Consider the following 13,430-nt stretch of genomic DNA (forward strand, 5'->3'; position numbering starts at 1 on the left):
ACCAGGGGGGCATAATGCAGACAATGTTGACCACAGAAATGAAGATTTCTGTCCAGAGGGTGATTCTGACTCTGGAAACCCACCTGAAGAACAAGAGGTCAGCGTTGCTCAAAACTACGGCATTGCTTTTGATTCCTGTCTGCAGCCAGCCGATGCTGGCCAAGAAATATTGTCATTTGGAGACAATATTTACTCAATTGCCCCAGCAGAAGGAAATCAACCAGTCAGCTTTTTCAAAACTCCCAAATTGGAGTCCATGGCATTTCCTGTGCAGTTTAACACTGGCAGGAACACACTTGATGAATCAGACAGACCCAAAAAGATCTCCCCAAGCAGGTATTTTAATGCAAGGCTGTTCAGTGCTGACAATCGTTTTGCCATGGACACTAATTATATATTCTTTGCACAGTTTGTGACTGAGATGTACCTTGCTATGTCAAGTATGTCCATTCAGCTGCGCAAAGGCAAAGTGTTCACCAAGGATGGATGAAGAATTACAACAAGATTATTGCAAGACCAGCATGAGGTTAAGAAACTCGTTAGACATGGGGAGGCCACAAGATTCATGCAGCCACTAAGAGGGACACCTGCTTTTTGGGAGAAAACAATGAAGGACCTCTTTGCCTGTTTAAGACAATTAGGCTTGCCCACATTTTTTTGCACTTTCAGTGCTGCTGAGATGAGATGGCCAGAAGTTATTGGAGCAATCAAGAGGCAACAGGGAGAAACTGTGAATTTCTCTAAGTTGGACTGGACCACTAAATGTGACATCCTGCGAAGCAACCCCGTGACAGTGATAAGACTATTCGAAAAGAGGGTGGAGGCCCTAATGAAAGATTTGATTTTATCACCTGCTCAACCTATAGGTGAAGTAGTGGACTGGTTTTATAGGGTGGAGTTCCAGGCTAGAGGATCAGGCCATATACATTGCCTTTTTTGGATTAAGGATGCACCAAAGTTTGAGGATGATCCAGATAAAACCGTTGCAGCTTTTATTGATAAGTACATATCCTGTCAGCTGCCTGATGAAAAAACAGACCCTGAATTGTTCAGCATTGTGAAGGAAGTTCAGTCCCACAGCAAAAGTCACACAAAGTCATGCAGAAAAGGAAAGAAACATTGCCGCTTTGGGTTTCCCAAGCCACCAGTGAAGTCTACTTTTATTAGTAGACCAAGGCCATCAGAACATGATGAGCCAAGCCCGAAACAACAGTCAAGAGCCAAGCTTAAACCTGTTTGGGACTTGCTGCATGACCCAGCAGCTTCATTTGGAAGTATTGATGAAATCCTTGCGAAGTGCAATTTAACCTACGACAACTTCCTCCGTTATCTTGAGACGATGACAGATAAAACTGCTGTAATGATGAAACGTGACCCCAAGGACTGTTGGGTCAATGGCTACAATCCGCACTTGTTGAGAGCATGGAATGCAAATATGGACATTCAGTATGTGCTGGATGCCTATAGCTGCATAATGTACATGCTGTCATACATAACTAAGGCAGAGCATGAGATGAGTGACTATCTCAAGCGGATTGTGACAGAATCAAGCCATGACAATTCATCGGACCTTGACCAAATGAAAAAGATCATGCAAGCATACTCCAAAAACCGTGAGGTCAGTGTGCAAGAGGCTGTCACCTGTGTGTGCAGTTTAAAACTCAAGTCTTGCTCACGCAATGTAATCTTCATTCCCACGGACGATGATGCACTGAAGATGAGTCTGCCATTAAAAAATCTGGAAATGAAAGACCCAGATTCAGACCAAGTGTGGATGACTGGCTTGCTAGAAAAGTATAAAGCCAGGCCTCAGACTACTGAATTTGAAATAATGTGCATGGCTGACTTTGCATCAAATTACAGAGTTGTCTATGGAAGAGAAAAGAATAGTAAAAATGTTATCCCGCTTCAAGACAAAATGGGATTTATTCAGAAGAGGACAAGAGGCAAACCTGCAGTCATCAGGTATGCAGGTTTTTCACAGAAGAAGGAGCCTGAAAAGTTTTATGGAACTCTACTGAAGATTTACCTTCCATACAGGAGTGAATGTCAACTTAAGATAGCGCCATTCAATTCTTACCAGTCCTTCTATGTTAGTGCTTGTATCAAGCTCCCTGGTTCAGAGATATTGACATTGTGAAGGATGTTTGATATTGTGAAGGATAACCGGAAACGGCATGAAAATGACAGTGAAGCTATTGACCGTGCAATTGAGGATTTTGTAAAAACTGGACCCATTGAGGACGCATGGGCCAGTTTCGCTCCAAATACAGAGCTCATCCGAATCGAGGCAATTGCAGACCGTCAACCAGTAGATCCAGCTGAAGAAAATGAGCAAGATGATGTGCCAGAGTACAAAAGAAAGGCTGACAAAACAGCTGCACTGCCCAGTAGTAAGCTCTAAGGTCCTTCGACAGATGTATCAATCGCTAAATCAAACACAAGCAGCTGTGTTTTATAAAGTAAGGGACTGGAGCTTACGCCTTGTAAATGGTGAACAGCCTGATCAGTTCTTTTACTTTGTTACTGGTGGAGCTGGCACTGGCAAATCCCATCTCATCAAGTGTATCTACCATGAAGTGACGAAGATTTTGAGAAGATTGCCCACTATAGATGAGCAGGATGGCATATCAAGGCCAACTGTTCTTTTAACGTCTTTCACCGGAACAGCATCGTTTAACATTTCTGGCAACACTTTGCATTCAATATTGAAGCTGCCAAAAAACTTGAAGCCACCATACCAAGGACTTGGAAATTCCTTGGATGAGATGAGGATCATTCTCTCACATGTGCAAATCATGGTTATTGATGAAATATCCATGGTTTCTAAAGAGCTTTTTGCATATGTGGACCTGAGACTTCAACAGGTCAAAGGTAGCAAGAAAACCTTTGGAGGAGTATCAGTGCTTGCCGTTGGAGACTTTTTTCAATTGCCACCAGTGGGAAAGGCTAAGCCATTGTGTGTCTATGAAGACAACACAATGGATATTTGGCAAGATCGCTTTCAGATTATTAGCCTAACAGAAATAATGAGGCAAAAAGAGGACAAAGCATTCGCTGAAATGCTTAATAGGCTTAGAATTAAGAAGAAAGCTGAGCCACTGCTTGATTGTGATAGAGCCCTCCTAGCTTCACGCACTTTTTTCAGCAAGGATGATTGCCCCTCAGATGTGTTACACATCTTTGCCACAAACAAGGAAGTGGATAATCACAACAATAACACCCTGTTTGCCTTTAGTTCTATTGTAATTCGGATTGATGCAGAAAACCATATAAAGGACGATAGAACAGGAAGAATGGTAAGGCAAACAGCTTCATTTCAAGGACGCAAAGGAGATCTACCGGATTCGTTATTGTTGTCAGAGGGTGCACGTGTGGTCATAACACGGAATTTGGATACAGCAGATAGTTTGGTTAATGGGACTTTTGGAAAAGTCTCACGAATCATCAGTAAGACTGACCATAAAGGCAATGCGTATGTGGAGTTAGTTGGATTAGAGCTGGATAACCCTACTGCTGGAGTCAAGAGATGTGGTGCTGACAAAATTGTTTTTATCGAGAGAGTGGAAGAGCGATGCAAGAAAAAGGGACTGGTACGGTGCCAGTTTCCTTTGAAACTTGCATTTGCGTGCACTTCACATAAAGTACAAGGCATGACCTCATCATCAGCCGTGGTATCTCTGAGGCGGGTTTTTGAACCTGGTATGGCTTATGTAGCCCTCAGCAGAACCACCTCATTGCAAGGACTTCACATCATTGACTTCAACAAAAATAAGATTTTCTGTAATGAAGAAGTTTTGTTGTCACTGGAAAACATGGCAAAAGCAAACATTAGCTTTGTCATGCCACTTCTGGTGCATACTAAAAGCACGGTCAATAAAAGCCTAACTGTCATTCATCATAACGTTGAAGGTTTACACTGTCATTTCGATGACATGAGAAAACTGTTATGATTGGGGAAGGAAGGACCCAAGGATGCAGAGGAAGTTGGATAAAGGGTTTTATTTACTAAATAATAAACACAATATACAAGAAAATAAACAGAATAACACAAATAACAAAAAGGGGAAGCGCGAGGCGCGAACCCTGGTCGCTCACCTCCTGGCTGGGAGCTAACGCAGCCTGCCACAGCAGCGCTGAAAGCAAAACCGCTCCCAGCACTAAAGAGGTGAAGCGACCGGGTTCGCGAGGTGGAAAACCTCGCGCTGTTGGCCGGAGAAGGGGGAAAAAACACGGGCTTTTTACAAGCCCGGGTGTTACGGTCGGCAGCAAGGATTGCTGGAACGCAACCGCGTCATTACGCTACAAAACACAGCGGCGCTGTCACCAGCCAAGTTGGCTGGGAAGTGGCCGCTGTAATAGCGCTCCAGACGGCGGAACGCGACGCTGTCACCAGCGGTTTACGCTGGGAGGGGATCGCGTTCCTCTGGGCGCGTTAACAGGATCTCATGGTGGCGGCGGCACGGCGGCTCGACGGCTCGGCGGCAGCGGCCCGACGGCGACCTGAAGGCAGCGACCAGGCGGCGGCGGCGGCACGACAGCGGCGCCTCAAATGGCGGCAGCTTGGTGGCGGCGGCGGCCTGGTGGCGCCCCAATACCGGTGGCCCGGCGGCAGCGGCACAGCGGCGGCGGCACAGTGCGGCGGCACAATCTAGAGATAAAACAAAATAAAAAAACATAAAAGGGCACCGCAGTGCCAAACAAACTGAAAGAAAGAAAAAGGCCAACAAACGCAGAAGATGCGACGGCTGCAGCTCTGCGCCTATCCCTTAAATAGGGGAAGGCACAGGACACAGCTGCAGCGCATTCGCCCTAACGAGCTGGCCAGGTATTTCAGCCAGCTCGTTCACTGCTCTGTAAGGCCTGTGGCGTCAGGGAGAGATGGCACATTCCCCTGACGCCACAGAACCTAACAAAAACATCATGAAATATCTTTGGGAGATATTTTGTGCTTCACTGAAACACACGTTCGGATCAGCTCTTCCACGGGAACTTCAACTGGAAGGATACAGCATGTATAGACGGAACAGGCAAGTGTCTTATAGCAGCTTTCCTCAGTTGGCAAACCAGAAGGGTGGTGGTGTTGCAATATATGCAAAGAACCATCTAAATGCCCAGGTTCTACAATATGTTTTGGGAGTCACTGATATGGAGTTCCTTGCTCTCAAAGTCAGTGATCCAGTACAAGCTGTAGTAGCTGCTATTTATAGACCACCAAGCTACAACAAGGAAAACTTTTTATTAAACCTCAGAAATCTTTTGGATGCCATCGACATGATGGTCGAAGAACTTGTTATCATCTGTGGGGATTTCAATGAAGACTCTACTTCAACCAATGCGAAGCCCATCAATGAATTATTTTCAAGAAGAGGATACACCCAGATGATAAAAGAAGCTACCACAGAAAAAAATACAACTCTGGATCTTATCTTTATCTCACAGCCTGATAAGTGCTTTTCATCAGGATCATTAAAATCATATTACAGCTACCACAGCCCAATATTTGCCATTGTGAAAGATTGTTAAAAATGTTTCACATGTTCCTGATAGGATCTTAAACGGCCACAGCAACGAAAAAACAAAAACTCTTTAAAGTTTAACAACTGAAATTGTTCCTAATGACACTGTAAACGACGCCAGCAACCCAAATAAAAGTGTGAAGAAAAGTTCTGGGAGGGTGGGAAATAGCTTAGGTCAAAATGTTAATACAAAGCTAACCAAAAAAAGAGAAACTCCTGACATGTTGCTGATAGGATCTTAAACGGCCACAGCAACAAAGAATTGCCTCAACAAAATAAGAGAAACTCCTGACATGTTGCTGATAGGATCTTAAACGGCCACAGCAACGTAGAATTGTCTCACTTAAAAAAAAAAAATTTAACCCCGACTCAGGTACAGCATGGGGATTCGAACCCACACCCACCTGCCACGCCCGTATTTTAGCCTCATTCACTTCCATTCATTTTTTGAAAGTTTGAGATATCAACGCTGTTCCAACTCTATATCTTAAAGCCCACTGATGTAACCCAGACTTCGGTACAGCATGGGGATTCGAACCCACGCCCACCTGCCACGCCCGGTTTTCGGCTCCATTCACTTCCATTCATTTTTTGAAAGTTCGAGATATCAACGCCGTTCCAACTCTAAATCATAAAGCCCACTGATGTAACCCCGACTCAGATACAGCATGGGGATTCGAACCCACACCCACCTGCCACGCCCGTATTTTAGCCTCATTCACTTCCATTCATTTTTTGAAAGTTTGAGATATCAACGCTGTTCCAACTCTATATCTTAAAGCCCACTGATGTAACCCCGACTTCGGTACAGCATGGGGATTCGAACCCACGCCCACCTGCCACGCCCGGTTTTCGGCTCCATTCACTTCCATTCATTTTTTGAAAGTTCGAGACATCGACGCCGTTTCAACTCTAAATCGTAAAGCCCACTGATGACACCCCGAGTTGGATAAAGCATTGGGATACGCACAACCGCCCGACCGGCACACGGCAATCACACTCGCATTTTCTCCGGAAATGCACTCTCTAGTTAGTGTGATTGCCTAAAGGCAAGCACACTATTGATATTGTTATTTTCGTTTTCAATAAAATATTACTATTCTGCCCGTTTTTTGTCCGTGCTTCTTCTCCCGCAGTTTTCGAGATATCGACCCCGTTCCAGCGCCAAATCGTCCGGCCCATACAGGAAAAGAGCGCTTGTATACAGCTTTTGGATCGAACCAACACAGTGCCCACAGTGCCCGTTTTAAGGTGCCCGTTTTGCCCCATTGACTCCCATTCATTTTGAAAAAAATTTCGAGCTATCAACGCCGTTCCAACTCTTGATCGACCGGGTCATTAATTAGCGCCCAAATCCAAAAAATCATCTGGATACGCCCATCCGTGTGGCATTTATGCCCGTTTTTGCCCGAATTTTTGGACAAAAATATTGACACCTTTGGCTTTCCACACAACGTCAACGTGATGACGTAGGCGACCTGTTCAGACCGTTCTGAGAGCAGAAAATGGCCGCCGTCAAAAAATCTGACTTATTTTGGTCTGTAACTAAAGTATTAGTGATTTTTAAAATGAAAACACTGCACAGAATGAAATTATAAGCCAGTTAGACTTAGCAGTGAGCGTCATATCGTTCGCGTTGCAACAGAAAAAAAGATATTATATCCGTTAGCTTTAAGGCTAACGAATGCATTAAAATCAATGGGAATGGCTAATATGCTAAAGTAGGGACCGAAGTGTGAGTGCACTCTGCCTGAAAGCTGTAAATGAGACACAGCCGATCATACATTGCGCAATACCATGGCCCCTACAGTGATAATCACATGTAAATGAATGAGTACTGATTTGTAAGCAGTAGAAACGTGCAGAAATGCATTTATTTACAGGTTTGGCTTTTCAAACACACCCAGAGTGAACTTGTGCTCACACCACAGCTTGTGCACAGATACAGTGGCCTGTCTGGGAGAAAGTATTCACACCCCAAGCACCGCACCACTTCTAAACGCATGCGCACCCCCGACCTGCGCACGCCCGCCGACCGCCACACGGCAATCACACTCGCATTTTCTCCGGAAATGCACTCTCTAGTTATTATTATTCTGCCCGTTTTTTGTCCGGCTTTCTTCGTCCGCAATTTTCGAGATATCGACCCCGTTCCAACGCCAAATCGTCCGGCCCATACGGGAATAGACCGCTTGTATACAGGTTTTCGATCCGCCCGCCCGTCCGCCCGTTACGCCCGTTTTTCCGGAAATTTTGTCCCATAGACTTCCATTCATTTTTGAAAAAATGTTGAGATATCGACGCTGTTCCAACTTTAAATCGTCCGGCACGTTATTGAAATAACTTTGTGTTTTTTGCTTTTCGATCCGCCCGCCCGTTCATCCGCCACGCCCGCTTTTTTACAGTTTTTTGGTCCCATTGACTTCCATTCATTTTTTCTGAATGGTTGTTGAATGGTTATTTGTACAACCTTTATTTAACCTATAAGAACCCCATTCACTTCCATTCATTTTTCTAAAGTTTGAGATATCAACGCCGTTCCAACTCTATATCTTAAAGCCCACTGATGTAACCCCGACTTCGGTACAGCATGGGGATTCGAACCCACGCCCACCTGCCACGCCCGGTTTTCGGCTCCATTCACTTCCATTCATTTTTTGAAAGTTCGAGATATCAACGCCGTTCCAACTCTAAATCATAAAGCCCACTGATGTAACCCCGACTCAGATACAGCATGGGGATTCGAACCCACACCCACCTGCCACGCCCGTATTTTAGCCTCATTCACTTCCATTCATTTTTTGAAAGTTTGAGATATCAACGCTGTTCCAACTCTATATCTTAAAGCCCACTGATGTAACCCCGACTTCGGTACAGCATGGGGATTCGAACCCACGCCCACCTGCCACGCCCGGTTTTCGGCTCCATTCACTTCCATTCATTTTTTGAAAGTTCGAGACATCGACGCCGTTTCAACTCTAAATCGTAAAGCCCACTGATGACACCCCGAGTTGGATAAAGCATTGGGATACGCACAACCGCCCGACCGGCACACGGCAATCACACTCGCATTTTCTCCGGAAATGCACTCTCTAGTTAGTGTGATTGCCTAAAGGCAAGCACACTATTGATATTGTTATTTTCGTTTTCAATAAAATATTACTATTCTGCCCGTTTTTTGTCCGTGCTTCTTCTCCCGCAGTTTTCGAGATATCGACCCCGTTCCAGCGCCAAATCGTCCGGCCCATACAGGAAAAGAGCGCTTGTATACAGCTTTTGGATCGAACCAACACAGTGCCCACAGTGCCCGTTTTAAGGTGCCCGTTTTGCCCCATTGACTCCCATTCATTTTGAAAAAATTTTCGAGCTATCAACGCCGTTCCAACTCTTGATCGACCGGGTCATTAATTAGCGCCCAAATCCAAAAAATCATCTGGATACGCCCATCCGTGTGGCATTTATGCCCGTTTTTGCCCGAATTTTTGGACAAAAATATTGACACCTTTGGCTTTCCACACAACGTCAACGTGATGACGTAGGCGACCTGTTCAGACCGTTCTGAGAGCAGAAAATGGCCGCCGTCAAAAAATCTGACTTATTTTGGTCTGTAACTAAAATATTAGTGATTTTTAAGATGAAAACACTGCACTGAATGAAATTATAAGCCAGTTAGACTTAGCAGTGAGCGTCATATCGTTCGCGTTACAACAGAAAAAAAGATATTATATCCGTTAGCTTTAAGGCTAACGAATGCATTAAAATCAATGGGAATGGCTAATATGCTAAAGTAGGGACCGAAGTGTGAGTGCACTCTGCCTGAAAGCTGTAAATGAGACACAGCCGATCATAGATTGCGCAATACCATGGCCCCTACAGTGATAATCACATGTACATGAATGAGTACTGATTTGTAAGCAGTAGAAACGTGCACAAATGCATTTATTTACAGGTTTGGCTTTTCAAACACACCCAGAGTGAACTTGTGCTCACACCACAGCTTGTGCACAGATACAGTGGCCTGTCTGGGAGAAAGTATTCACACCCCACGCACTGCACCACTTCTAAACGCATGCGCCCCCCCGACCTGCGCACGCCCGCCGACCGCCACACGGCAATCACACTCGCATTTTCTCCGGAAATGCACTCTCTAGTTAGTGTGATTGCCTAAAGGCAAGCACACTATTGATATTGTTATTTTCGTTTTCAATAAAATATCACCATTCCACCGGTTTTTTGTCCGGCTTTCTTCGTCCGCAATTTTCGAGATATCGACCCCGTTCCAGCGCCAAATCGTCCGGCCTATACGGGAATGGACTGCTTGTATACAGCTTTTGGATCGAACAAACACTGTGCCCACAGTGCCCGTTTTAAGGTGCCCGTTTTGCCCCCTTGACTCCCATTCATTTTGAAAAAAATTTCGAACTATCAACGCCGTTCCAACTCTTGATCGACCGGGTCATTAATTAGCGCCCAAATCCAAAAAATCATCCGGATACGCCCATCCGTGTGGCATTTATGCCCGTTTTTGCCCGAATTTTTGGACAAAAAATTTGACACCTTTGGCTTTCCACACAACGTCAACGTGATGACGTAGGCGACCTGTTCAGACCGTTCTGAGAGCAGAAAATGGCGGCCGTCAAAAAATCTGACTTATTTTGGTCTGTAACTAAAGTATTAGTGATTTTTAAAATGAAAACACTGCACAGAATGAAATTATAAGCCAGTTAGACTTAGCAGTGAGCGTCATATCGTTCGCGTTGCAACAGAAAAAAAGATATTATATCCGTTAGCTTTAAGGCTAACGAATGCATTAAAATCAATGGGAATGGCTAATATGCTAAAGTAGGGACCGAAGTGTGAGTGCACTCTGCCTGAAAGCTGTAAATGAGACACAGCCGATCATACATTGCGCAATACCATGGCCCCTACAGTGATAATCACATGTAAATGAATGAGTACTGATTTGTAAGCAGTAGAAACGTGCAGAAATGCATTTATTTACAGGTTTGGCTTTTCAAACACACCCAGAGTGAACTTGTGCTCACACCACAGCTTGTGCACAGATACAGTGGCCTGTCTGGGAGAAAGTATTCACACCCCAAGCACCGCACCACTTCTAAACGCATGCGCACCCCCGACCTGCGCACCCCCGACCTGCGCACGCCCGCCGACCGCCACACGGCAATCACACTCGCATTTTCTCCGGAAATGCACTCTCTAGTTATTATTATTCTGCCCGTTTTTTGTCCGGCTTTCTTCGTCCGCAATTTTCGAGATATCGACCCCGTTCCAACGCCAAATCGTCCGGCCCATACGGGAATAGACCGCTTGTATACAGGTTTTCGATCCGCCCGCCCGTCCGCCCGCCACGCCCGTTTTTCCGGAAATTTTGTCCCATAGACTTCCATTCATTTTTGAAAAAATGTTGAGATATCGACGCCGTTCCAACTTTAAATCGTCCGGCACGTTATTGAAATAACTTTGTGTTTTTTGCTTTTCGATCCGCCCGCCCGTTCATCTGCCACGCCCGCTTTTTTACAGTTTTTTGGTCCCATTGACTTCCATTCATTTTTTCTGAATGGTTGTTGAATGGTTATTTGTACAACCTTTATTTAACCTATAAGAACCCCATTCACTTCCATTCATTTTTCTAAAGTTTGAGATATCAACACCGTTCCAACTCTAAATCGTAAAGCCCACTGATGTAACCCCGACATGGGTACAGCATGGGGATTCGAACCCACACCCACCTGCCACGCCCGTTTTTCAGCCCCATTCACTTCCATTCTTTTTTTTAAAGTTCGAGATATCAACGCCGTTCCAACTTTAAATCGTAAAGCCCACTTATGTAACCCCGACATTGGTACAGCATGGGGATTCGAACCCACGCCCACCTGCCACGCCCGTTTTTCGGCTCCATTCACTTCCATTTTTTTTTTGAAAGTTCGAGATATTGACGCCGTTCCAAAAGTAAATCGTAAAGCCCACTGGTGACACCCCGACTTGGGTACAGCATGGGGATTCGAACCCACGCCCACCTGCCACGCCCGTTTTTCTGCTCCATTCACTTCCATTCATTTTTTGAAAGTTCGAGATATCGACGCCGTTCCAACTCGAAATCGTAAAGCCCACTGATGACACCTCGATTTGGGTACAGCATGGGGATTCGAACCCACGCCCACCTGCCACGCCCGTTTTTCGGCTTTATTCACTTCCATTCATTTTTTGAAAATTTGAGATATCGACGCCGTTCCAACTCTATATCGTAAAGCCCACTGATGTAACCCCGACTCAGATACAGCATGGGGATTCGAACCCACGTCCACCTGCCACGCCCGTTTTTCGGCTTCATTCACTTCCATTCATTTTTTAAAAGTTTGAGATATCAACATCGTTCCAACTCTAAATCGTAAAGCCCACTGATGACACACTGACTCAGATACAGCATGGGGATTCGAACCCACACCCACCTGCCACGCCCGTTTTTCGGCTTTATTCACTTCCATTCATTTTTTGAAAATTTGAGATATCAACGCCGTTCCAACTCTATATCGTAAAGCCCACTGATGTAACCCCGACTCAGATACAGCATGGGGATTTGAACCCACGTCCACCTGCCACGCCCGTTTTTCGGCTTCATTCACTTCCATTCATTTTTTAAAAGTTTGAGATATCAACATCGTTCCAACTCTAAATCGTAAAGTCCACTGATGACACCCTGACTCAGATACAGCATGGGGATTCGAACCCACGCCCATCTGCCACGCCCATTTTTGGTCTCATTCAATTCCATTCATTTTTTGAAAGTTCGAGATATCGACGCTGTTCCAATTCTAAATCGTAAATCCCACTGATGACACCCCAAGTTGGATAAAGCATTGGGATACGCGCGCCCGCCAGACGGGCACACGGCAATCACACTCGCATTTTCTCCGGAAATGCACTCTCTAGTTATTTTTATTATTCTGCCCGTTTTTGTCCGGCTTTCTTCTCCCGCAGTTTTCGAGATATCGACCCCGTTCCAACGCCAAATCGTCCGGCCCATACGGGAATAGAGCGCTTGTATACAGGTTTTCGATCCGCCAGCCCGTTCGCCCACCACGCCCGTTTTTCCGAAGATTTTTTCTTATAGACTTCCATTCGTTTTCGAAAAATTGAGATATCGACGCCGTTCCAACTCTAAATCGTCCGGCACGTTATTGACGTCACTTCTTGAAGAAAGGTTTTCGATCGGCCCGCCCGTTCACCGGCCACGCCCACTTTTTTAAGTTTTTTGCCCTTTTTTGCCCCCATTGACTTCCATTCATTTTTTTGAATGGGAATTTCCTATACCGGCCTTCAGCTCAAAACGAGAGCTAGGATTCAGATACAGATAAAGTATTTACACCCCCCAAAAAACCCACTGCAGCTCTATACAGCATTTAGATACGCTCACTTCCCACTGAGGTAACCCCATTCACATACAGCATGGGGATTCGAACCCACGCCCACCTGCCACGCCCATTTTCCGGCTCCATTCACTTCCATTCATTTTTTGAAAGTTTGAGATATCGACGCCGTTCCAACTCTAAATTGTAAAGCCCACTGATGTAACCCCGACATGGGTACAGCATGGGGATTCGAACCAACGCCCACCTGCCACGCCCGTTTTTCTGCTCCATTCACTTCCATTCATTTTTTGAAAGTTCGAGATATCAACATCGTTCCAACTCTAAATTGTAAAGCCCACTGATGTTACCCCGACTTGGGTACAGCATGGGGATTCGAACCCACACCCACCTGCCACGCCCGGTTTTCGGCTCTATTCACTTCCATTCATTTTTTGAAAGTTCGAGATATCAACACCGTTCCAACTCTATATCGTAAAGCCCACTGATGTAACCCCGACTTGGGTAAAGCATGGGGATTCGA

Source organism: Trichomycterus rosablanca, unplaced genomic scaffold (genome assembly GCF_030014385.1).
Source record: "Trichomycterus rosablanca isolate fTriRos1 unplaced genomic scaffold, fTriRos1.hap1 scaffold_266, whole genome shotgun sequence".
NCBI classification, from domain to species: Eukaryota; Metazoa; Chordata; class Actinopteri; order Siluriformes; family Trichomycteridae; genus Trichomycterus; species Trichomycterus rosablanca.